We start from the raw sequence: 26753 nt of genomic DNA on the forward strand, positions 1-26753 counted from the left end.
TGCACAGTGTCCTTACCAGGAACAAACCTTGATGCCATCATCCTCTCAGATGGGAGATTGTGTCTTGGTGGGGGCAATATATTTAGGAGGGCTCATTGTGGCAGGACAATGAATGATGGTTTTGAAGTAAAAGAGGAGGGGGTTAGACTGGATATAAGGAGGAATCGTTGGATACTGGAATGGGCTGCCCAGGGAGGTGGTGGAGTCGCTGTCCCTGGAGCTGTTCAAGGCAGGACTGGACGTGGCATTTGGTGCCATGGTCTGGCCTTGAGCTCTGTGGAAAAGGGTTGGACTTGATGATCTATGAGGTCTCTTCCAACCTTGGTGATATTGTGATACCCTGAGGGTAGTGATGCAGTCTCCCAGGTTGCTCAGTGAAGTGGTAGATCCCCATCCCTGGAACCATTCTAGATCAGGTTGGTTGGAGACGTCCCTGCTGACTGCCTGAGGATGGACTAGATGACCTTTAAAGGTCCCTTCCAACCCAACTATTCCATGCTTCTATGTCACCTTCTGTGGCAGGACCTTCTGGAGGTGTTCTGTGTGGCACCTCCTCTGCCAGATCTTTGAGGTCTCTTCCAACCACTTGATTCTATGGAGAGTGTCTGACAAGGAGCTATGGGTTTGACTGGGGAACTTGAACAGCTCTCCTGTGAGAGACCTGGAGAAGAGAAGGCTGAGAGGGGATCTTACCAGTGTCTATAAGTATCTGAGATGCCAAGATGAAGGTGCCAGGCTCTTTTTGGCGGTGCCTAGTGCTAAGGCAAGGAACAGCAGGTACAAGGTGGAACACAGGAGGTTCCACCTCAACACGAGGAGACACTTGTTTATGGTGAGGGTGACAGAGCACTGGAGCAGACTGTGCAGAGAGGTTGTGGAGTCTCCTTCTCTGGAGGCTTTCAAAGCCTGCCTGGATGTGTTGCTGTGTGACCTGTCCTAGATGATCCTGCTTTGGTAGGGAAGTTGGACTCAATCTCTGGAGGTCCCTTCCAACCCTTAACATTCTGTGATTCTGTGACTGCTCTGAAGGATTCTTATAACAGATGTGTGCTGGACGGGCTAATCCTCTAGTTGAATGCTGCAGCTGGCAGAGCAGACGTAGGCAGCACAGTGGTGCTGTGAGAAACTGTGATGCTGTTATTTGCCACCAGCTCTCACCTCATCTATCTTTTTGCAGGGTAGAGCTGCGCCCCGCGGGCATCTTTCTCACCTACTGGAATAAGAGAGTAGGTGAAACTGGTTCCTGGCACTGTATTGTCTCCAAGGAGTGCACAGACAGAAGATGTGCTGTTGACTGTCTCTTCCCAGGTAAGCCCACTGGAGTGCTGCTGGTCCGTGTTGTGCATGGGGGTTGGGCTCTCCTTTATCCTGCCCAGCACTGACTGCTCTCCTCATTGCTGACCAACACAAGATGTGGGGGGAGGGGGCGTTGAATGTGAAGTGCTGTGCACAGTCCCATGACTGTCTCATCTGCAAGAAACAGCAAAAAGCATGGCAAGAGTTCAGGCTTGTTGCCATCAGCATGGGTGGAAAACTGCTTGGGGGTTAAATGATCCTCACAATGATCAGATTTAATGAACATCTGGAACTAATGTGCCTTCATTGGTGCAGGATGAATCCTTCATGGAGGTAGGTGCTGCCTTGTCTTCCTAGAAATAAAGAGGCTTTCTGTACAAAATTGAGTCCAGAACATGGGAGGTTTCACTTGAACTTCAGAAGGCTCTGCTGAGAGAGTGCTGGAGCCCTGGAACAGGCTGCCCAGAGAGGTTGTGGAATCTTCTTCTCTGGAGTGTGTCCAACCCTGTCTGCATACTGCCCTGTGCAGTCTGTGTAGCCTGCTCTAGCAGGGGGGGTGGACTAGATGATCTCCAGAGGTTCCTTCCAAGCTCTACTCTTCTGTGGTTCTGTGATTTGGTGATTCTGGCTTTCAGACCCCTCTCCAGCCCCATGTAAGCTCCTAACAGGTTCACACACATTCCTGATATGTAGTCTGAACTAATGGGACTGTACAGGTGGGCTGGGGTTGGTGGCTCTGCCAGACAACTGTGTCCCTGAGTTGGCTGCCATCCACGTGTGACTGTGCTACCAACCTCCTCCAGGATGCTTCCTTGTGAGCTCTGGGGGTGGCATGAGCAGCCTGGGCTTAGATCCAGCAACCAATTTATCTGCCAGCTAGGGGCATGGGGCCCAGCTCCCCACCCTGAGGGCCAGCTTCACATCTGGGGGATGCTGAGAGCTCAGAGATGTATCAAGTGATCTGAGGCATTTAATTCTATTACTCTCAATCTCTGAATAGCTGCTTTAGACACCCTTGACCTTCTGCTGCAGAACAGATCAAAGCTAAATCTCTCTATAGTGATACACTTTATCTGATTCCAAGGGGAAGCAGCCAATGAAATACTTGTTTTGAAAGTGGTGTTTTGTGTTGTGTGCTATTAAATTGTTGACACGTGGCCCTCTGGCTACTTGGCATTGGTTACACTCAGACACTATCCACAGCATTAATCTTATTTTGCCTGTCCTCCTCTTTATTCCTTGATCTTCATATTATGCTGTTTAGCAAATCTGTTGAAGGCCAAAATCATTTCAAGAGCAGGTTTGATAAGCCAGTGGAGAGCACCACAGAGCCACACAGGAATGGTGTCTTAAGTCCCAAGCATTGGGACTCAGAGCATCTTGGAGATGCTTAACTAAACTTTGCTCCTTCTTCACTTCTAGAGAGTGATTTGCCATTGGAATGGGCTGCTCAGGGAGGTGGTGGAGTCACCATCCCTGGAGGTGTTCAAGCAAAGCCTGGATGAGGCACTTGGTGCCATGGTGTGGTTGATTGGCTAGGGCTGGGTGTTAGGTTGGACTGAATGATCTTGGAGGTCTCTTCCAGCCTGGTTGATTCTATGATTCTCTCCATGGATTCACATTTCCTCTGGTTACAAGCTGAGGCAGGAGGGGTTTGTACTTTCAATAGATAATTGACTTTTGGAGCTGGTTTTCATGCACCCTTCCTTTATGGAGCTGCAGGAGGAGTGCATCAAGGGTGGGCACTTTTAGCTGTGGTGCAGAGATCTGCAGGTGCAGTAGGATGGTCCTGGACATCCCCATCCCCTGTACCCATGGGGAACATTGCTTCATGGAGAAGTGGTTTGGTTGATCTTTCCCATAGCTTGTACTACAGTCCTTTGACCAGGTCACTTGCACATTTCAACAACTCTGATGGTTCAGGGGTATGGATGATGCCTCCCTGGGCACTGAAATGAGCTGTCCAGGGAAGTGGTGGAGTCATCCACCCTGGATGTGTTTCAAGGTCGTTTGCATGCGGTGCTTAGGGATATGGTTTAAGGTGAACCTTGTTGAGTAGGGTTATAGGTTGGACTCAGTGATCCTGAGGGGCTTTTCCAATCTGGATGTTTCTGTGATCCTCTTCACCCCTCCTGTTCTCTCTGTGTCCTACGCTTTGACAATATTTCCTGGGCTCCTTCTGAAGGAGATATTTCTTCAGCAGGACTAGAGCACAATTACCACTTTGTCTGGTGTAAATCCATTCAGCCATCAGCAGGGAGAAAGAGGTTTCAGTGCCTTTCAACCATGAACCAGCAATCTGGAGAGAGGGATGTTTGCGACCATCCCTTTAAGCTGCTGCATGCCTTGGAGGGTTTATGTTGCATGTTGAGCTGGATTTATGCTGTGTTCTCTTGTGATAAACCACAAGATTTGGTGGGGAATATGGAAAAATGAAGCCTTGCTGTGTTGGAAGTGCTCTCTTGCATGCTTCCTCACTGCATGTTCTTGCTCTTTGTGTTGTAGCAGTGCCTAGATTGGAACCAGGTGAAAAAATGTGCTCAGAAAGCTCCCAGTGAAAAAAAAAAGGTTATCTAAAAAGTGTTTCATTTTGAAAGTCTAAACAATCAGCATTGTTAGAGTTTTCCATCACTATCTTTTTTAATGCAATCTCAGGATTTCCCCCCCTGCCCTGTACTTACCAAAGGCTCAGCTTTCAACAACAATTGATGGCTCCTGGGACAAAATTTTCATTAGGAGAGCATGGAAAAGTTCCAGAGGAGTGGACCAGAGTTTATGAAATGGAAGCAAGACTCTTCATGAATTTTTTTTTGTCCAAGTTTGTAGTCATTTCTGGTGCAGTTCCAGAAGCTCCCCTTAGTACTGCTGCCTGCACCGGCTGAATGTGCATCACCCCCAAAGAGCTGCAACCAGTAGCATCTGCACATGCAACTCTCCAAATGACAACCTGCCTCTGTCACAGAATCCCAGAATCCCTTCGATGGGAAAAGACCTTCAAGCTCCTCAAATCCAATCATTAGTTTTACACTGACAAGTCCTTGACTAAACCAAATCCCTCAGCTCAACACCTCATCACTGTGAATCTCTACGGTTGGAAAGGACCACCAGGATCATCCAGTCCAACCTTCATCACTGGACGATAGCCTCAAGCACCACATCCACTCTTTTTATTAGGGAGCCTAACAATTTTCCTAAGGCTGGAATGTGTATTTATACTTTCAGTTGCTAGTAAACTGCCATGTGTATAATGACAAAACAAAATATTCCTGACAAGATAAGAAGACCCAAATTGAAAAATCTTTCAGGACTATGAAGAGCTGAAGGACAACAAACTGGAAGTCCTGATCTAGGGTAGGGTGTCCTTGCCCATGGCAGGGGGATTGGAACTGGCTGATCCTTGTGGTCCCTTCCAAGCCTGACGGATTCTATGATTCTAAGTGTTTAGCACTGCCTTCACAGTATCACAGTATTATTAGGATTGGAAGAGACCTCACAGATCAAGTCCAACCCTTTACCACAGAGCTCAAGGCTAGACCATGGCACCAAGTGCCACGTCCAACCTTGCCTTGAACTGCCCCAGGGGCGGCGACTCCACCAGCTCCCCAGGCAGCTCATTCCAGTGTCCAATGACTCTCTCAGTGAAGAACTTTCTCCTCACCTCCAGCCTAAATCTCCCCTGGTGCAGCCTGAGGCTGTGTCCTCTCGTTCTGGTGCTGGCCACCTGAGAGAAGAGAGCAACCTCCTCCTGGCCACAACCACCCCTCAGGTAGTTGTAGACAGCAATAAGGTCACCCCTGAGCCTCCTCTTCTCCAGGCCTTGTCTCTCTTTAACTTGTGAGCAGTTGAAAGTATAGCTCCAAGGGAAGGAATTTGCAAAGGCAGCCTTATGCTGCAGCCACTGTTTTACATTATGTTTGTAATGACCCTCAGTGTTTACACTGTTGTACCAGCAGTCTAAATACATGTCCATGGTTTGTTTCTTTTCTGCCTCCTGTACATCGAGTTTGGCTAAACAGTTGTCAGTGCCATGCTGGCCATAAAAAAAATTAAAGAAACAAACTACCCAACCTACAGTGAAGCTGAGTAATCCTTTAGGCAAGTGGGTACACTTAACATCTCCTTGTTCTGGGGGTGATATGCACCTTTAGCAGACATAGAATCAGCCAGGTTGGAAGAGACCTCCAAGATCATCCAGTCCAACCTAGCACCCAGCCCTGTCCAATCAACCAGACCATGGCTCTAAGTGCCTCATCCAGGCTTTTCTTGAATACCTCTGGGAATGGTGACTCCACCTCCCTGGGCAGCCCCTTCCAATGCCAATCACTCTCTCTGACAACAACTTCCTGGTGGGGGATAGGTTGCAATGGATGATCTTGGAGGTCTCTTCTAACCTGGTTGATTTTTATGACACGGGGGAATGGAGCAAAGCTGGAGGTGGGTAGGTTCAGACTGGATGTGAGGAGGAAGTTGTTGAGCATGAGAGTGGTGAGAGCCTGGAATGGGTTGCCCAGGAAGGTGGTTGAGGCCCCATGGCTGGAGGTGTTTAAGGCCAGGCTAGATGGGGCTCTGGGCAGCCTACTCTAGGGTAAGGTGTCCCTGGGCATGGCAGGGGGGCGTGGAACTAGATGATCCTTGTGGTCCCTTCCAGCCTTGACTGATTCTATGCTGGGGCCCTGCCACATAGCAGGGAGCAGAGCTCATGCTCCCACAGGACTACAGAAGGAGCTAAATGCATGGCTTTTTGGAAAGGAAAAAGTAAATAATTGTGGTGGAGTGCCTGGTTGAGTTAAAAGTAAATCTCAGGAAGCAAGAGCAGAATGCAGCTCCTTACATCTAGGTTTAAAACTAATTGATGGCTCTCCCCGAGCACACAGACCTGTCTTTATATTGAGCCCGTAAAGAAAAGTTCCCTGAAAGTCACAGGAGACAAATAATCCTTCAGGAGTCACTGCTGCCACAGAATTATATTTTCAGTCATTTTTCAGTTGTGTGCGTCTCCATCCTGTCACATTAGTTTGCTAACACTTCCAATGCAACAATGAGACAAACAGAGCATTGTGCTGGTCCAAGCCAAACATTCATCTCTGCTTGGCACTGCTTCAACAGGCCTGTCAAAACTCCTCTCGAGCTGGCCAAAGCTCATTAACAGTGGTTGGATGCGTATTTAGCATGGAAAAGAGCTTTACCCGGGGCTCTGAGCAGGCAGGAAAAAGGAGGGATGGTAGGAAGCGGAGAGGGGGATGTATTCCTTACAAAGTGTTTGTACCCAGCTTTGGGATAAAAGGAGAATGTGAATATCTATTGAGGGAACAGCACTTCGAGGCAGCTCTTTGTACAGAAGAGAAGGGAATTGCAAAATCCCTGGGCCCAATGCCAGCCTTAAATCTGCCTCAGAAGAGGCATCGGTGTTATCACTTCTCCATCTGCAGGGACGTGTAAGGTTGGTCTCCCTGGAACGGGGGCAGATCTGCTGACTTGAGCTTTCCTTCTCAGCCAGTGCTTGGGGGGCTTGGGGACGTCTGGCTGGAGGCTCCTCTCACTCGTACATTGACCTCATTGCAGTCAATGGAAGGGTCTGGTTTTTGGGAGGCTAATGCAAGCCCACACAAAGCATCCGGGGTGCTGGCAGGAGCCCTGGGCAATGTGACGTACCTATTCCAACTGGGAAGCCAAGAGGAGGGAGAACAATTTAGTTGTGGAGCCTGAATGTTTGTGTTGTCTTCTGCTGCTGAGCTGATGTCAAGGAAAGAATGATCAGGGTGTGAGTGACTTTTTCCAACTCATCCATGACATTCCCATGCCCTTGCTTTCTGGACTGCCTGGTTTCAGTACCTCTTTGCAGAAGTCTCTTTCCTCTTCAGGAGTGCTGCTGTTTTACAAAGGCAAATGATCAGATATTAACAGAGGGGTGGTTGTGGCCAGGAGGAGGTTGCTCTCTTCTCTCAGGTGGCCAGCACCAGAACAAGAGGACACAGTCTCAGGCTGCGCCAGGGGAGATTTAGGCTTGAGGTGAGGAGAAAGTTCTTCACTGAGAGAGTCATTGGACACTGGAATGGGCTGCCCGGGGAGGTGGTGGAGTCGCCGTCCCTGGAGCTGTTCAAGGCAGGATTGGACGTGGCACTTGGTGCCATGGTCTAGCCTTGAGCTCTGTGGTAAAGGGTTGGACTTGATGGTCTGTGAGGTCTCTTCCAACCCTGATGATACTGTGATAGAATATTTACCTCCAGACATGTCTGTATGGAACACAGGAAGAAATCTTTCCCTGTTTCACGGAGCCATACTTAGCAGTGTCCCAGTAAATCTGAGCAGGTCTGCTCCTTCATTTGTATCTCACACTCCCAGCTCTGTTCCAGTAAGCCCTCACTCTTGGACAAGGAACAACGAAAGACAAAAAAACCATGCTAAGGAAGAAAAAGAGGAAAAGAAAAAAGCCACCTATTGCTCCTTAAGAAAGCTCTGTGGTCTGCCTGCATTGAGATGGTTCACTATGAAGGCAAATAATTAAGATGCTGGAACTGAGAAAACCTTTAAAAAGATGATGAAAGAAGCCAGTCACAGACTAATTAACAGATTGCTTGAAGCAAATGTTAACAATTAACTGATTGAGTATTTCAAGGTGTGGTTCATTTGAAGCCTAGCAGCTCTGATTGCTTACTTATTTTAACACTTGCCTGCTTGCAAACAATGGCTGTGTTCTTTCAGCCTGTCTTCTCCCTCTGCGAGTAATTGAAGGTTCTTCGAGATGGTCCTTAAACTTTTGGTGTTGCCCATCCTGATCCTTTGAAGCAACTCAGGACCACCCAGGCTGTGGCCTCTGTGCCAGGATCTGCCTTTGCCGATGTGAGTGTCTATTGAGAGCTCTTTGAAAGATGCTGGGAGGTTATTGCTGCTGGGTTGATTGTCATAACTGTCAGTCAATTATCAGTTGTTGAGTTGCAGTGTATGTGGTTTTAAAATGGAAATTACTTCTGCTGAGAAGTGCACAGCACTACTAGAAGCGATTTGAAGTCTGTGAAGACTGAAAGAGCTCAATCTTCCTTATCTATCTAAGAGCTTAATGAGCGTGTCTAGGGGCTTGGTAATCTCCTGGATGAATGTGATAGCTTCTGATGGATAGGAGGTGAAGCTGGGTCTGGCTGAAAGAGAAGACAAGGTGACTATTTCACCCTGGATGTTAGCAGTCACTCCTGGGGATGATCTACCCAGGGGCATGAGGACAGTCTGTCTGCTGAGCTTATTGCTTCAGGTCTGGCTGGGAATGAGTCTATGGCTGCAGGCCAGTGTGGTCAGGTAGAAATGTGATTTTTTTAATTGATCTTTTTTCTTATGGAATCACACTAGAATGGAGTGTGGTGGAGATATTCTGGAGGCCACCCTGTCTAACCATGCTCAAGGCAGAACTTCAGACTTGGATTAGGTAGCTTTAGTCTTGTAATCTTGTAAAGACCCTTTTCTGCTGAGGGATAAGCTCTTGTCTTAGTCCAGGCTTTGGGGAGTTAACAGGCTGAGATGCCTCTCTTCCACAAACTGGAGACAGCAGAGTTGAGAAGACATCCAGAGCAGGATTTGCTTTATCTCTCTGGCCTTTGGGTGCCTTATTTTCTCCCTGTGGATGAGCGCTGTTTCTTTATCTAGTTACCTGGCACCCTTAGCTGGCGCTCCATCGCCCGCGGCGGCTGCTCCGCTGGACGCGCTCCGCAAACAGCGCCTTGCGGGTAGCAGCGCTTTGCGCTGGGAAGAGCCCTGCTGAGCTCCGGGTTATGAAATGCTTTCTTGCCCTCACTTCTCAAGGGCTTATTATCGAAGGGCTCCGGGCTCAATTAGACTGTAAAAGCTGCCTGACACTGTGATTTATGGCAGCTTTCAAGCGAGCGCTGCTTATCGGCTGCGGAGCGTAGGAAGGGCCCCGTGCCTCAGCGCCGTGCCCGCGGGGCTGGAGCGCGGCTCTGCGGCAAGCGCTGCTCGGCAGCTCGGCTGGAGCCGGGGCCCGGGCACCCCAGCGCCTGCGCTCCCTGCGGGGAGAGGCACAGCCTGCAACCGCTGCTGCCTGTGCAGCTAGGGGGGAAGGGGCTGCAGGGCTCAGTGCTGGGCGCCGCAACACAAGAGAAATGCGGAGGTGCTGGAGCCGGTCCAGAGGAGAGCAACGAAGCTGGTGAAGGGCTTGGAGAACAAATCTTGAGGAGCGACTGAGGGAGCTGGGGATGGTTAGAAGAGAGAATAAACCTTATGAGGAGTGACTGAGGGAGCTGGGGATGGTTAGTTTGAGAAAGGACTTATGAGGAATCATAGAATCATAGAATCAACCAGGTTGGAAGAGACCTCCAAGATCATCCAGTCCAACCTAGCACCCAGCCCTAACCAATCAACCAGACCATGGCACTAAGTGCCTCACCCAGTCTTTTCTTGAGGACCCCCAGGGACGATGCCTCCACCACCTCCCTGGGCAGCCCATTCCAATGGGAAATCACTCTCTCTGTGAAAAATTTCTTCCTAATATCCAGCCTAGCGACTGAGGGAGCTGGGGATGGTTAGTTTGAGAAAGGAACTTGAGGGGAGACCTCATTGCTGTCTGCAACTACCTGAAGGGGCATTGTGGAGAGGCTGCTGCTGGTTTCTTCTCATGAGTAATTGGAGACAGAACAAGGGGGAAGTTTAGATTGGACATTAGGAAAAAGTTTTTCACCGAGAGAGTGGTCAGAGATCGGGAATGAGCTGCCCAGGGAGGTGACTGAGTCACCAACCCTGGATGTGTTTAAGGGTCGCTTGGATGTGGTGTTTAGGGATATGGTTTAAGGTGAATCTTGTAGAGTAGGGTTATAGGCTGAACTTGGCGAACCTGAGAGGCTTTTCCAACCTGGATGTTTCTGTGATTCTGTGGTATGCTGCATTTTGGAGCCAAAGGCTTGCTCCTCAGGGGTGTTTTTCCTCTGCAGCATTTGGGAGTTTTATTTCTTTCTAAAGTCTGTTGTCTGGAGTGACTTGGGAAGCACAGCCCCAGCACAAAATCATCATTCTGGTTCGTTTTCATTTTGCTCCAGCTGACACATGCTCCTTCTCCAACCTGGCTGTTGAGATTAAAATCTCTCTGGAAACAGGCTTGATTAGTATTATTCTTTGACTCAGCATCTTCAGACCAATTACTTCTCTGGAATCAAGGGCATCTTGATTGCTCCCTTCCAGCATTTGCAGAAGCTGCCACCAGTGCTCAGTTACAAGCAGCACACTGGGATACACAAGTCACATCTTGCTGGGAGCTGAGCCTGCCCTCCTGCCTGCCCCTGCTCTGGGGCTTACTCCTCAGACAGTCCCAGCCCTCTGCCTGCACGATTAGAGGGAGGTGACCTCACTGCTGTGACTCACATAGTTTCCACTCTGGCTTCCCCAGCTGGAACTGGGTTTCTGAGCCTGTGGAGAGGCGGTGAGGTGTTTGACAGCTCTGTAGTTAGGTGTTCTTGTGACAAGCCTGTTCTTAACAGCTCCAGGTTCAAGGTTCCTTTTAAATGTGTTGTAACTTTTTTCCCTTTGGGGTTCAAGCACCTCAGTGGGCTCTAAAAGCAATGCCTGGTGTCTAAATGTTCTTCCACGGTCACATACCATAGTGAGAAGCTGCTGGCTCCAGCACAACATCTGTTAAGAATCTAGTGATTACAGCTAACAGGACTTTTCACCTCAAACGAGTTTTCTGTCAACTCATTTGCATCAGCACAGTTTTGCTTGTGGCCTTGCAGGTGATGCGGGAGAACATAGCTGCAAGGCTTTGCTCTCCAATGCACCCATATCCCAAACCACTGTTGAGAAGCCTGATTGTACAAGATGCAAAGTAAAACCTCTGTGAAAGTAGCACTTAGATTTTTAAGTCGACTGAAATTTGCAGTTAAAGTAACAGAATATAAAGGACGCCAAAAGGTGAGGTTCCAGCACTGTTAGCTTGATTGTGTTGCATATCCTGTGCCTTTTTTTTATGATGTGAACCCTAACACACACATTTTACCAAAATCCCTAACTTTAATATTGGGTTGCTTGTAAAAATGCTTTCCATAAAACGTGAGTAACACACAGCCTGGCTGGAAGGGCACTAGGGGAGCGCTGGGCTGGTACATGCAGCACTGAGCTGAGCATCCCTGGTCCTGCATGGCTGTGTGTGGTCAACCTAACCCTTTCCACACCATGTGTGAGACAGGGCTTTGGTGTGTCCTGTACTGAAACACTCAGCTTGTGGCTGGGACAGATTCACTCTGAAATGGGTCAAGAACTGGCTGGAGGGCTGGGCCCAGAGAGTGGTGGTGAATGGTGCCACATCCAGTAGGCAGCTGCCACCAGTGGTGTGCCCCAAGCAGTGCTACAGGCTGGGGACAGAGTGGCTGGAGAGCAGACAGGCAGAGAAGGACCTGGGGGTGCTGGTAGAGAGCTGAAGATGAGGCAGCAGTGTGCCCAGGTGGGCAGCAGAGCCAGTGGCATCCTGGCCTGCATCAGAAACAGTGTGGCCAGTAGGACAAGGGAGGTTCTTCTGCCCTTGTACTCAGCACTGGTCAGACCACACCTTCAGTCCTGTGTCCAGTTCTGGGCTCCTCAATTCAAGAGAGATGTTGAGGTGCTGGAAGGTGTCCAGAAAAGGGCAATGAAGCTGGTGAGGGGCCTGGAGCACAGCCCTGTGAGGAGAGGCTGAGGGAGCTGGGGGTGTGCAGCCTGCAGAAGAGGAGGCTCAGGGCAGAGCTCATTGCTGTCTACATGAAGTGAGGCTGTAGCCAGGTGGGGTTGGTCTCTTCTGCCAGGCAACCAGCAACAGAACAAGGGGACATAGTCTCAAGTTGTGCCAGGGGAGGTCTACGCTGGATGCTAGGAGGAAGTTGTTGGCAGAGAGAGTGATTGGCATTGGAATGGGCTGCCCAGGGAGGTGGTGGAGTCACCATCCCTCAAAGTGTTCAAAAAAAGACTGGATGTGGCACTTAGTGTCATGGATTGGCTAGGGCTGGGTGCTAGGTTGGACTGGATGATCTTGGAGGTCTCTTCCAACCTGTTTGATTCTATGATCTTTCTCAGCAGTTATTGTAGAGCTAAACAAGGGACCTGGGTAACATTCACAGGCTAGAGCTTTTCAGACAGGGTTTCATCAAACATGAAGCCTGTAAAAAGGAAAGGTCTGGGTGGATAGTCTTGCTTAGCTCTGGAGTAAAGCACACTTCATCTAGCTTTTAGTTCAAATTACCTCCTCTTATGCACCACCAGAGATTTCCTCCTCTGTTGTTACTGTGCAAAAGGATTTGTAATGGAATGAAGATTTAATCTATTATTGATTATTGCATTATTAAAAAATAAAAATAAAATTAAGTCAGTCCCTTTGAAGGAGAAGGTAATATATTTGGAGAAAGTCTAAAGTTACATAGCAACCCTTTAAAAAGTCCTTTATTGCTGTTCCCTTTTCCCAGTACAAACCTTATTGCCAGAGACAAAAGTTTTACTTTTAGGCCAGCTTAGATCTCGTTGTTGTCTTTCATTTGGGAGTGTCTCCACCACCAGACTGTCCCAAATACCACCTTCTTTTTCTCCTTTTGTCATCTGCCAGCCTGCCCTTCTATTTGCATCTTTCTAGGGCCACATTTTTCTGCTCCCTGGGTATAGAATCATAGAATCAACCAGGTTGGAAGAGACCTCCAAGACCATCCAGTCCAACCTAGCACCCAGCCCTATCCAGTCAACCAGACCATGGCACCAAGTGCCTCAGACAGGCTTTGCTTGAAGACCTCCAGGCACAGTGCCTCCACCACCTCCCTGGGCAGCCCATTCCAATGCCAATCACTCTCTCTGGCAAGAACTTCCTCCTAACATCCAGCCTAAACCTCTCCTGGCACAGCTTGAGACTGTGTCCCCTTGTTCTGTTGCTGGTTGCCTGGCAGAAGAGGCCACCCCCTACCTGGCTACAATGTCCCTTCAGGTAGTTGTAGACAGCAATGAGATCCCTCCTGAACCTCCTCTTCTCCAGGCTAACTTAAGTTACACTAACTTAAGTTACCACCTGGGGTCCCTTTTTGATCTCTGAAAAAAACTTCAAAGCTGGATATATAGAAAAAGAACTCCACATTGATTATAAAATGTGAGATAAAAGGCTGTCATTTGGAGACATTCACAGCACTTTGGGGCAAGGGCTTTATGTCCCATACCATTGTGTTACATGCTTGAGAATTGTAGAGTGATGAAGAGCTTGGAATACCAAACCAAGCCAGCTCTGATGAATTTTTGTAAGCAGGCAGAGGCATGGAAAGAGGGCACTGAAGCAAGATAGCATCTGCCCACAAATACCTGCAGAAACAAATCTGCATGCTGGAAGAATCATAGAATCAACCAGATTGGCAGAGACCTTCAAGATCATCCAGTCCAACCTAGCACCCAGCCTTGTCCAATCAACTAGACCATGGCACTAAGTGCCTCAGCCAGGCTTTTCTTGAACACCTCCAGGGATGGTGACTCCACCACCTCCCTGGGCAGCCCCTCAGCCTTTCCTCACAGGGCTGTGCTCCAGGCCCCTCACCAGCTTTGTTGCCCTTCTCTGGACACCTTCCAGTATCTCAACATCTCTCTTGAATTGAGAGGCCCAGAACTGGACACAACACTCAAGGTGTGGTCTGACCAGTGCTGAGTACAGGAGCAGAATAACCTCCCTTGTCCTGCTGGCCACACTGTTCCTGATCCAGGCCAGGATGCCATTGGCTCTCCTGGGCACACTGCTGCCTCATCTTCAGCTCTCTACCAGCACCCCAGGTCCTTCTCTGCCTGTCTGCTCTCAGCCACTCTGTCCCCAGCTTGTAGCACTGTTTTGGGTTGTTGTGGCCAAAGTGTAGAACCCTGCCCTTGGCCTTGTTCAATCTCATCCCATTGGCCTCTGCCCACCCATCCAGCCTGGCCAGGTCCCTCTGCAGGGCTCTCCTACCCTCCAGCAGCTCCACAGCTGCTCCTAGCTTGGTGTCACCTGCCACCTCAGTGATGCTGGATTCAATTCCCTCATCCAGCTCATCAATAAAAATATTGAACAGGACTGGACCCAGCACTGATCCTTGATCAGTGCCTGTAAATTAATTTTCAAAGTCTCTCCAGCCTCTGAAGCTGTCTGCAGTGGAATTTGCCACCAGTGGGCACAGCTTGGCCAGTTTCTGGGGTGCCACAGGGATGCAAGTGCTCTGCAGTAAAGGGGTTTGGCCAGAAAGCATTGCTGTAGGGTCCAGCTTGAGGAGTCTAGGGAGACTTGTGCATCTTTGACATCTCACCTGTTTCTTTTTCACTGGCTTTCTTGCCCCTCCCTGCCTTCCTCCTCACCAATAGGAACAGGACTCACTTCCACAGGCTGGAGCTGCTCTTGCACCTGTCCTGGGTGTCCTGTGAAACCTGAGCTTGAGGTTTCTGCCCACAGAGGGATTGCTCAGAGAGAGTGGGAATGGTGAAGGAGATTTACCTCCCCCCTCAGCATGGGTTTAGTGGGACAGTGAGAGGAAAAAGTGCTGGCTGCTCTGCAGGCTATCTCCAGGAGGCTTTTCTGTGGCAATTATCACAGGGGCATCCAGCTAGCATGCCTGCTGGTGTGGAACATGCTATCTCCTCTGGAAGCAGAAAATTTCACTCTCTCATGCTGTCTGCCTTGCATCTCTCCTGAGTATTAAGATTAGCTCCAAAAGAAGTGTTTGTGAAGGCAAATGTAAGTGCAAAACTGCTTACTTGGTAAAAAGGCATAAAAGGCACAAGGGAAGGAGGAAGCATATCCATGGACCTTGAGCTGCTGGCACGTGATGATGCTAAAGTACATATGTGTGTGATGTTTCTTCCACTGACATCCTAAAGTTGCCAAGTCAGCATGGGCCAGGATGCAGATAAGTGTGGGGCTGAGGAATGCCTGCATGGAGGAAGTGTAGCTGGAAACCATATGGTCAATAAAACATTGTGGACAGGTACTTCTCCAGCAAAGTCCCTGTTAACTTGGGGTTTCTCTGCTCAGCCCTTGGTACAGAGGTGGCTCTGAAGGCCTGTGAGTGGCACTGTCCTGGGCTCAGCTGTCTCTGTCCTGGAACCAGCATGCTTCTGGTGTCACAGTGCCTTGTTCAAACCTCACCTGGCTTAGCTTCACGTCAGCATTTGGTGCTCTCAATGTCTCGTAGCAATGGCAAAGTCATGGAAACACAGAATGGTTTGGTTTGAAGGGACTTTTAAAGGTCATTTAGTCCACTCCCACCTGCAGTCAGCAGGAGCATCTTCAGGTAGAGCAGGCTGCTCAGAGCTCCAACCAACCTGATCTGGAATGACTCCAGGGATGGGGCATCTGCCATCTCTCTGAACAATCTGAGCCAGTGTTTTACTACACTCATGGTAGAAAAAAAAAGTCTTTCATCTGGTCTAAATTCCCCCTCTTTTAGTTTAAAACCATCATTCTTTGTCCTGTCACAACAGACCTGCTAAAATTTGTCCCCATCTTTCCTATAGGACCTAATAGGTATTTAAGGTCTGCAGTAAGATCTTCCTAGAGCCTTCTTTTTCTTCCAGGCTGAATGACTCCAAACTCCTCCAGCCTGTCTTCACAGCAGAGAGCTTCCAGCCCTCTGATCACTTTTATCAGCTCTTCTGGCCCCACTCCAGCAGGTCCACATCCTTCTTGTGCTGGGGGTTCCAGAGCAGGACCCAGGATTGCAGGTGGGTTCTCAGCATAGCAGGACAGAATCCGCTCCTTCCACCTGCTGCCCATGAGTCCCAAGTGCCCGCTCAGGCACCAGCCATATAACTGAGCACACTGCTGCTGTCTCCCAGGAGATGTGCTCTCCCCTGGATGCAGAGGTTGTTACGTCCTGTTAAGTACTGGGTGTTTATTAATCACCAGAGTAAGTTGACACACAAACTGCAGAGAGCTCTTTGGCAGGATGGCAACCCACTGCTGCCCCAAGGCTGGGGTAATTGATGCTCCTTGCTTTCCACGTACTGCATTTCCCTGCAGCTCTGCAAGAGTTAAAGTCCTCTGGCACGGGTGTTTGTGTGTGTGTGTGTGTGTGTGGACTCCAAGCCCAGATTATCTAAAGCACCTCGTTTAGTGGGTCGCTGTGGGAGGTGTTTGGAAGGAGGAGCTGAAGTTCACATCTGCCTGACTGACACAAGGTTTTTCCAGCAAAGCACAGAGCAAGGCTGAATTCCTGTCCCCATTAAAGTCGGCAGGGGTTTTGCCACTGACCTTGATGGATCCAGGCTTTCACTCCCTGAATATGCAGTAGCTGATCCAGCCCTTTTGTCCATCAATCTCGTGGAAGCAATCTCTGCTATAAATCCTTCCTTGAAAGGGAAGAATGGACATGACATCAAAATCTCTCCTTGTGACATCGCCTTGCAGGGGCTGGTCCTGGCCAGGAGCAATCTTCTGTGGGCAGTGTGGCTTCTGGTGGCCCTGCTCCACGAGTGACAAGTGACTTTTCAAACGTGTCTCTAAAAGCCATAGATCTGTTAGAGCAGTATCTGTGTGCTGTCTGCAAGCATGGAGGATGTGGCAGGTTGTGGAGGGAGCTTTGAAGCAATCTGCTGCTTTGCACTGAGCAAGGAGCTGCTTGTGGGAGCTCTCAAGAGGCATTGGCTCACTGGCTTGGGCAAAGTGTTGTGGATGCAGTGTTTGCATGAGATGCTGTATCTGCACAGAGGATTTGTTTGGTATCACCTGGTCTGAAGGGAAAACCATGGAGGGCAACTGAGAAAGCAAAAAGAGATGCAGGTGGTGTATGATGCCAGCTGTGGGGGACACTGCAGCAGCCAAACCCACCAGGCAAAGGCTGCCCATGCATAATACTGTCTAGAGAGTGATTTGCAGAGCTGAGGAAATGAAGGACCGCAGCGGTAGGGCAGGACATTCCCACTTTGCAAACGGCTTTACTCAGCTCCCACAACATCCCCAGGGCTGCTGGAGCCTTTTTTCCCACATCATGAGCCCCCCACTGACTTGTGGGCCTCTGGCTGGCAATTTGGGCAGAATCTGCTTTGTTTTTTGGCCTCCTGCTGCTCTTTTCTTTCCTTCTCTCCCCACCCCTTTTCTCTTTTCTTTCAAAGCTTTATTGCAGAGCAGTAAGTCTTTTCCCACCCCTGTGCCTCTCCTTTCTCCCACCTCTCTCCTAAGTCACTGGAATAATTTTTCACCTATGTATTTAAGTCTACCTAAATAACATTCACCCTGCTGTTACTTCTCAGCTAATAAAATCACCAGATTGTCTGGAAAATCAGAAGTTAAAAGTATTACAGTTTCAGGTTCCTTTGCTCCATTTTTTCATCCCGAGATTCGTTTTTCCTGTCTCTATCCAGAGACTCTTCCAAGCAGCACCAGCCTCACTGTTTGCTGAAGGTCTCGTGTGGCTGCATGTGATGACCAAGAGAGAAGATGGATGGTCAAGTCCTGCCAGGTCCCAGGCAGTGCTCAGAGCTACTTTAGAAAAGCAGTCCAGCTTTGCACAGCAGCTGACACGTTTGTACTCTCACCTTGCACATCCAGGGGCTCAGCTGGGTGAACCCAGGAGCATGTGTCACTTTCCCATGCACTAGCAAGGGGTGTTTTCCTACTCCCAGCTGCTCCTAAACGAAGCCATCTGGGGACAGGAGTAGATTAAAGGACAGTGTAGGGTCCAGAGTTGCAAAAGCACTCACTCTGCTAGCACCTGTGTGAAGTGCCTGGGCTGTAGGATGCAGTGGGACTGTGCCTGATACCCAGCAGGGAAGTGTTCTGTCTCAGAGATGAGGCAGAGCTGCAGCAAGACTTTGTGACAACCTCATCAAGGCAAGATCCACTGGGATTTGGGCTGATGAGTGCCTCCTCTCAAGGGCTACCCTTGGCTTGGTCATAAGGGTGATGTTCATAGACCATCTGGTGGTGTGTAAGATCCTCCTGTGTGCCTCTCTGCTCGCCAAGGGTGACTCTCTAATCTCCATGCTGTGGGGAGGGAAGAGTATTGCTGCAATAAGGTTTTGTGTTACTTTGTGTGGGACAAATTGGATAAACCTGTTCTAGGGGGAGGTGTCCCTGCCTGTGGCATGGGGTTGGAACTGGACAACCTTTGAGGTCCCTTCCAACCTAAACCATTCTATGATAAATGGGCTGCTGGAGTAAAAAACGTTGCAGTACAAACCAGTGACAAGAGGTCCAGGGCAAAGGTCCTAAGAGCTTTGCTTGACTCTTCCCAGAGTAACGATGGCCATTATAAATCATTTGCTCCTTTCATTAAAGTTTCAGCAAAAAGAGAAATGACTTCAAAATTTCAGATGTAAAGCACTGAAATTGGAGGAGAGGCAAGCTGGAGAAAGAGCTTTTCCAGAAGAGCCCTCTTTGGGCAGCCCTTCAGATGGCATTATCTGTCATCTTCAGGGAAAAGCTCCCTAAGAGCCTGTCTTATCAAAGTCTCCTATTGTGTCATTTAGGACAAACCAGTACAAATCTCCAGAACCAGGAGGGGAGAATTAAAATAGGTAATGCAGTTTCCACCTCTCCCTCCTTCCAGCTCAGACAGGCCATTAGCAGAGCAGAGGCGCTGATATTATTCCATCCATGGCGAGGTCCCATTGCTGGTACAAGAGTGATGCTCCAGTCTCTTCTTTAGCAGGACATGGCTTTTATTTGGGTGCTGCTATATAGATATTGATCTTTGTTTTTTTTCTTGGGCTAATTCAGTGAGTTTTTCATTTTTTATCCTTTTAAACCCATTTTCTGTATCAGTCTAAGGGGCACTCTTGCTGTGGCAGGCAGCACAGAGAACCCACACAGCAGGAGACAAGACCCTCCTGGGAAATCTCTGCTGACTTCAGATAGACCTTAATTTATTTGATAAAGGCAAAACTGTAAACAACCTAATCTCTCCCTCAGGCCTCAGAAGTCCTTCTAATTATTAGCACCAGAAGGAAGCAGAGTTAGATTCCTTCTCTGCTGAGCTAGAGGGATTATAGCCACTTCCAGGTCTCTGTCTCTTCAATTTTGTAACAGAAACATGCCTGGGTCTATTTTGGTAATCAACAAGAAATTCTGAGTCCCTGCTGGATGCTCCTAATTTGCTGGGTTCATGAGCACTGCAGACTTTTTTTTTTTAATGCTTTGTTGAAGCATATCCTGGACCAGGGATTTTTGGTTTACCACTTTGATTGCATCTCAGGGAAAATAGGGGATGTAAGGGAAATATGTGGAGAAACTCAGGAGTTTGGTTTTTTTGTGCCTTCTTTTCCCTTTTGTTCATTCCTCCCAGGTAAAGGGTTCTCTTTCTTCTCAAGCTCTTTTTATCTCAGAAGATGTAATATTCACAAGTGGGGGAAAAAAGAGAGAGAGAGAGAAAAAAAGTAAATATAAGAGGTTAATCTCCAAAGTTTGGAGGCTGGAGAGTTGCTGAATAAGACAGAGCAGTGTGAAGGTAATGAAGGGGGATAAAGGATGTCTGTCTCTTCCCCATAGGACATAGATACTGGCTGCAAGCTTTCTGTGTTTTGTGGGGCACTTCATGATATTCACAGTGTGTTTTGGCAGCCAGCTGGTGCTGCAGGCTGTACATAAACCAGCTGTGTGTATGGAGGGGATGCAGTTATCTGGACCCACAGACTTGCATTTTTTACCCTGATATGAAAGGCAAAAGTTGCATCTCCCCTGGTGCTTCCAGCCAGGCTCTTTCATTTGCTCTTGTGTCTCCAAAGCTGCCAGGCACTTCTGAAATCAGCACTGGATTTGCATTCCAGAAAGCAGATATGTTGGGTTTTTTTCTTGAAATGTGCCTGTGGCAAAGCAGAGGGTCTTGAGTAACTGTAGTACTCAGGTAGGGACAACTTCTCCCCATTACTCTGCACAATATTCCTTCCTCAGTCAGTGTACCCACAGACATTCTCCCTTCCACCTACTTTCTCCTTCTCAGCTGCCTAAGCAGCTTCCTGCTCTTTTGTTCCCTATTTCTCACTTGCACCTTCACTCCTTCCCACTGATCCACTGTGAATTTCTTCTTACATAACTTTAAACATTTCATTTGAGGGCTGGAGAGAGGTGTAGCAGGGGGAGGCTATTTTCACAGTGGACTTTGCATCATTGCATTGCTTTGATCTCAAGCAGGTTTCCTCGGCCACCCACCAGTTCCATTCAGCACATCTGAAAAGCAATGTTTCTGTGTCCCTGCCAGCCTTGCTTGTCCCTTGCACTGCTGCAGGCAACGGCCAAAGCCAGCTCCTCTGGTGCTGCTGCCAGCCTTGGCTCTGCCCACTTCAGCTGGCAGCAATTTGTGTCACTGACTGCAACTCCGAGCAGCTTCCAAGCTGCTGGAGGCAAAAACATCACCATAATTTGGAGGTCTGAGGCTCAAATGGTCATGGTGGGTGAAAGGAGCAGCTTGCACTCTGGCAAGGAGATGGACTCCTGGAGCATCACTGTGAGAACCATCAGAGCTGTCCCCATCCCCACAGCAGCTGATGGCTTTTAGCCAAACCCAGTTCTTATGCAGAAGGGGAGGGAGAAGGAAACATTTGGGACTTAATGAACCTTTTTATTCTTTAAATGCCCATTTTCATGAAGGGGTGGGGGTCAGTCTCTTCTCCCAAGTAAAAAGTGATAGAGCAAGAGGGAACAGGGTTGGAGCACTTCTGCTACAAAGACAGGCTGAGGGAGATGGGGCTGTTCATCGTGGAGAAGAGGAGGCTTCAGGGAAACCTAATAGCAGCCTTCCAGTACCTGAAGGGGGCTTACACAAAGGATGGAGAGAGACTGTTTGCAAAGGCCTGTGGTGACAGGACAAGAGGCAATAGCTTCAAACTAGAGTCTAGCCATGGTCTAGCCTTGTGCTCTGTGGTAAAGGGTTGGACTTGATGATCTATGAGGTCTCTTCCAACCTTGGTGATACTGTGAGGAGCAGATTTATATTGGAAGTTGTTTTTTACCATGGAGATGGTGGAACACTGGAACAGGTTGCCCAGGGAGGTGGCTGGGGCCTCATCCCTGTAGATTCAAGGTGAAGCTTGACAGGGCTCTGGGCAACCTGATCTGGTTGAGAATGTCTTTGCTGACTGCAGGGGGGATTGGACTAGATGACCTTTAGAGGTCCTTTCCAACCCAGGCCATTCTATGATTCTATGATAAGGGAGGTTTAAGCTGCACATTAGGGAAAATATCTTCACCAAAAGGGTTGCTAGATCCTGGTACAGGGCTGCCCAGAGAAGTGGGTGAATCTCCAACCCTGAAGGGATTTAAAAGCCATGGTGATGTTATCTGGAGGGACATGGTTCAGTGGTGATCTGGTAGTGCTGGGTTAATAACTGGACTTGGTAATCTGAAAGATCTCTTCCAACCAAACCAGTTCTGTAATTCTATGATTCATCTAAAAAACCCAGTCCAGATCTCATCTATTTAAACAGAAGTAGACTTCCTTTTCCTACCCCTCTCCAGTTCAGCTTCCACAGAGGAATGCTGACAGAAGTCCATGCATATTTTGGAGAGCATTAAGGAAGCTGTACCCCTTCCCTGGATTTCTTTTGGTGTACACAGTGAGCATACCATGCACAGAGGGGCATGAGCACATACAGATTTTAGCCCTGTTGCCTCTTAGCCAGCATGTGTGTCTGGAGATGATTTTAGCTGAGCCTTAAAACCATGCCCAAACACCTCTCTTACCTGGAAAAGGGCTCAGCACAAAGGCAACACTGGTGTGTAAGCACGCAGAGAGGTTTGGGAGGACAGCAGATGAAATGAGGAATTCCCTCCAAGGAACATGAGTTGCTGTGACCAGTGAGCAAAGCCCACCCTAGGCCATGCCATTGGCAGTGGAGCTGGATGTGGCTGTTCTTCCCTGGATCCCTTGCTGTGTGGGGAAAGCTGAGGACTCTTGATGCTTGCCACCAGCCTCAGCAGTGGCACAAGAAGTCCTCGAGCAGTGAGTGCTCTGAAGCACAGCTGGAGGGACTTGAAAGGTAGTGGAGGGCTGCTGGCTTGTACTGCATTTAAGCTCTGGAGTTGTCATCTTTTGCTGCTTACCTGAAGAGAGGGTAGATGGATTTTTCTCTCCCTTAGCTCTCAGTTTAGAAGAATTTTGTTCTGCTTTTCCCTAAAGCATTGGAGACTGACAGCAGCTAATGATGGTGCCAGGCAGCATGTTTGCTCCTGATCTATCAAAGACCTCTCCTGTGTCTCCTTGGTGTCCTGCTCAGGAGCCAGTTTGGAAGCTAGTGGCACTTTTTTTCCCAAACCTGTGCTGTCTGGCCAGCATTTGCCTCCCTTCCTAGGGTTTGCTGTGGTTTTGGCACCAGCTGAGGGGGTCAGGACACTGCCAGCAGTTTCCAGCTCTTCTCTTTTTGGTGCTCTTTTAGTATTCAACTACTTTCTTTATGATCTTTCCTAGATCAGCTATTTGTTGGAGATTGTCAGAGCTACTGGAGGCAGTGGATGCTTTGCGGGTCCTGAATCAAATGTCTGTTAGCTGGCTGCTTGCCCATGGCTAGCAATGGAGTCTGGTAGCAGGGTGGTCTCTGCAGTTCTGGGTACCCAGCACTTAAAACAGGGCTGCCTCCCTCACAGGCATAGCTGTTTCAAGGGATCAGAGGCAGCTGCAAGACACAACAAATCATCTTTCTCAGTGCAAGCTCAGAACCTGGAAGATTAATATCCTGCATTAAAATAGTATCCCCCTCCATATTCTGCCAACCCCTAGTTGTAAAGGCAGAGGATGATGAGGCAGTAGAAGCTGAAGTGTTTTTAGGAGGGCTGATAGCAGAAAGAGATACCAGTACCAAGCCTGCTTAATTTAGTGAAACAGCTTGGCTGGGACCTAAAGATCCCATGAAACCCCAAAGAGAGATTGCCATCAGATTCAGTGGCGTTTTGGATTTGACCTGATATGGAAAGGCTTTTGACTGACACCAGTGGGGTCTTGATGCAGCACAGCAGATCTCTTCTGTTCCAAGTGCCCTCCTTTCTGGTCCCTCCTCTTGCTCTCCTGCCTCAGGGCAGACGCTGGGTTTGTCTAGAAGAGCTGTTCACACCAGGAATGATGCAGCTTGCCTAGCAAGTGGAAGAGGAGAAAAAGGAAAGGATCTCTGTGTATGTGGAGCAACACCCCAGTCCTAGCACCTTCACGGTTAGTCTCAAAGCCAGCTTGAGGCTGACTCTTGCCTCTGTAAGAAGGGCTCAGACTGGAGAACGTGGAAAGTTCACAGGTAACCTTGCTGCTGCCTTCAGAAGATGCATTTGCCCAGAGCTGCTGGGAATGGAGCATTTCTCAGTGTGTAACTTATTTCAGCGCTGCTCCAAAGGCTGCTGGAATGCAGGAGACTTCCAGAGTATTTTAATAAGTATCAAAATCTAAAACAAGTGCAGACATGCTGCTTCCTGCCAATTCTCCTTCCTTCCCCGTTCAGGGTGTCAGTTGTATTGCTGGCGTTCTTAAAGCACCAGCAGAAGAAAGAGAGAGACAGGCTGTAACAACGCGAGGAGGAAAAACCATCCCTGCCCTGCTCCTTGTTTCTCCCCAACCTCTGAATAGTTCATCCCATGCTGCTCCATCCTGCTCCAAGCAGCCAGCCAGGTTTTCCCACGGGAAGCGCCTTTGGGGTTAGAAAGGTGAGACTTTAGTATGGAGTGCGTTCGCTTCTCCGCTCACCCAGGAGCAGAACGGCTGAGTCAATCGCTTGTCAGGGAGGGCTCGTTACAGCCGGCGGGGACGAGGGGGTCGGGCGGCGGAGGAGGGCAGGCTGCGCCCGGCGGGGTGCGCGGCAAGGGCAGCTCTCTTTGCTTCACCCTGCGCTGCTCCCTTGTCTCCCCTGATGCTGATGGAAGATGGGTTATGGTGGCTGGCCAGGTGCCCCTTGAAGAGTCCCCACGGCAGAGTAGGAACTCTGTGTGCCAGCGGCTGCAGGCATGCAGGATGCTCAGCCCGTCGCGGTGTTGGCCAGGACCAAGCAGCTGCCCCGAGGACATGTGTCACCTAGGGTGACCCATGGGCCGGCCTAAGGATGCCATCCCACACCTCTCCTGCTGCTCATCCGCTCCTCCCTACTCCTTCCTCGCTTCCTGACCCGACACGAGGCTTAGCGCCCAGCCCCGGGAATCGCTGCGAAATGAGGGCAATGCTAATTAGTGCAATTAGGCCTTTGCTCTTTCCCTGATGGATAATGAAGGCAGCAGCCGTCCCACTGAAGCCAGGCATCGTTCTGCCCGGGGCTGGCAGGGTGCGCTCAGCGGAGACCTGCTGGCACCTCCCCGTGCCTGTTTTGCTGACCTGAGGTTAATTGAGAGCAGGTCTCTTAACTCACTTCGCAGAGAAATTTGGCCGTGGGATCACGGCTTTCTTACAAGGCTGCTATCCCATCGATTCCAGGACAATCTGTGGGCTTCTTCACCTGGAAATGGGGCAAGGCAGCAGGAACACTCCCCAGCCAGAAGCTGATCCGGCTCCACACGACTAGAAATTTCTTCTCTGTAGCCACAGAAAGTACCTTCCCCCTCCATGGCAGAGCTAATCCTGCCCAGAGCTGGTTCAGCACAGTCTCACCTCCCCTGTATCTCTAGGCACGGGGACTCAGCCATTTTGACATTTCTGGCTGCGAATCCTGCCCTCGGCAAACACACTTGATGCTGATACAAGGTCTCTTGGCTGCCGCCGCTCGTACCCATCTGTCGCGGTGGCACCGTGCCCGTGAGCAAGATGCTCTGCTATATTTGCTGCAGCATAGGTGCCAAGCAGACCAGATGTTTTCAGCAGGAAAGTGAAATGGGGAGGCAGGGTCCTTTTTTAAAGCTCCTGGCTCTTTTGGCAGCGCCGCGGGACAGAAGCGTGCGGAGGCATCCTGCCACGTCCCTGCTGGCCCCAGCCAGCCCCCCCCCAGCTCCTCAGCTGCGCCTGCAGTGCCAGCCCCATGTCTGTGGGGGGACAGCCGCCCGCTGCTTCCAGCAAAACACCTTTGTTTGCTTGTAGAGGTTGGAGGCAGGAGGTCCCCATCCTGCTGGGGACAGCCAGGAGGGAGAGCTGATGCTGGTACAGGTACTGGTGTGGGTATTGCTGCAGGGCTCTGGCAAAAGTGAGATGAGGAGTGAGTGACAATGCTTGTGGCTGGGTTTTGCATTTCGGCACCTCTCCACAGCCTGTGAGCCAGCACTTGCTCAGACCTCAGACATGTCTCAGGAGAGACAGTAAATAAGATGTTATTTTCCTCTCTGGCTGAGTGGTAATCTTCTGCCAGCCCACAGGAGCAGGGAACTGCAGTACCTAATCACAGTCCCTTCTTCCCTTGGCAGTACTGCTCAGCCCCAGGAGCGCAAGGCAGAGCAGGCAGCAGGGCAGGAGCAGGGCAGCAGTTCACAAGCTAGAGATAGGTACAAACCACCGGATGGGGAAAGGAGGATGCTTTGCATCTGAAGGCTGCTCTAGCAGCTGGGCTGCACAGAGCTGTGCCTTTTGGGGCAAAATGTCACTTGCCACTGGCTGGGTGGGTACAGACACTCAGGGCAGCCAGGACCAGGGACCGTGTGGCAGGTTTGTGCCCCATCACCTCCAGTGTGGGCAATGAGTTCTGAAAAGCACAGGGAGAAAGAAGTGGGAGGACCTGGTTATTTTGAGGAACTTGAAGGTTTTGAGCAAGGATGTGAGGAAAAAAGCATCAGTAGCAGTTGTGAGTGTTTCAGGAAACAACTCTTATCTGTTCTTGCCAGCGGAGAGAAATCAACCCTATAGGATTACAGGCTGCTTAAATCCAGGAATAAAGGATGTTTGAAGTTCCTCTCTATTAACAAAACCCCTGGAGTTTTTTTTTCCCCTTGATAACATTCTCAGAAAAATGTTGAGGTTGGAGATATCCACCCTGTATGTATGCTGGCTCCCCTGTCAGATGGGGAGCTGAAAGAAACGTGTCTGCTGGAGTTCACAGGATCACAGGATATTAGGGGTTGGAAGGGATCCAAGGAGATCAAGTTCAACTCCCCTGCCAGAGCAGCACCACACAATCTAGCACAGATCACAGAGGAACACATCCAGATAGGCCTTGAAGGTCTCCAGAGAAGGAGACTCCACAACTTCTCTGGAGAGCCTGTTCCAGTGCTCTGGGACCCTTACAGTAAAGAAGTTCTCCCTTGTGTTGAGGTGGAATCTCTTGCACTGCGACTTATACCCATCACTTCTTGTCCTATTCCAGGGAGCAGGTGAGCAGAGCCTGTCCACCCACTCCTGACCCCCAGCCCTGAGGTGTTTATAAACATTGATTAAATCCCCTCTCAGTCTTCTCCAGACTGAAAAGCCCCAGGTCACTCAGCCTCTCCTCATAAGCCATGCCCTCCAGTCCCTTAATCATCCTTCTAGCCCTCCACTGGACCTTCTCCAGCAGATCCCTGTCCTGTCCCTCTTAAACTGGGGAGCCCAAAACTGAACACAGTATTCAAAATGAGGTCTCAGCAGGGCAGAGTAGAGGGGAAGGAGAACCTCCCTCAATCTACTGGACAGACTCTTCCTAGTACACCCCAG

General features: G+C 49.5%; 1 long non-coding RNA gene across 1 annotated transcript in view; it reads left to right on the forward strand.

Annotated features, from left to right (window-relative positions):
• Positions 1–26753, forward strand: part of LOC135182193 (uncharacterized) — a 55658-nt gene that overhangs the window by 14206 nt on the left and 14699 nt on the right. The window contains exon 2 of the long non-coding RNA XR_010305086.1: positions 1178–1308. This is a non-coding gene — a long non-coding RNA (uncharacterized LOC135182193). The remainder of the gene's footprint in view (positions 1–1177; positions 1309–26753) is intronic.

This window comes from Pogoniulus pusillus, chromosome 16, assembly GCF_015220805.1.
Source record: "Pogoniulus pusillus isolate bPogPus1 chromosome 16, bPogPus1.pri, whole genome shotgun sequence".
Lineage (NCBI taxonomy): Eukaryota > Metazoa > Chordata > Aves > Piciformes > Lybiidae > Pogoniulus > Pogoniulus pusillus.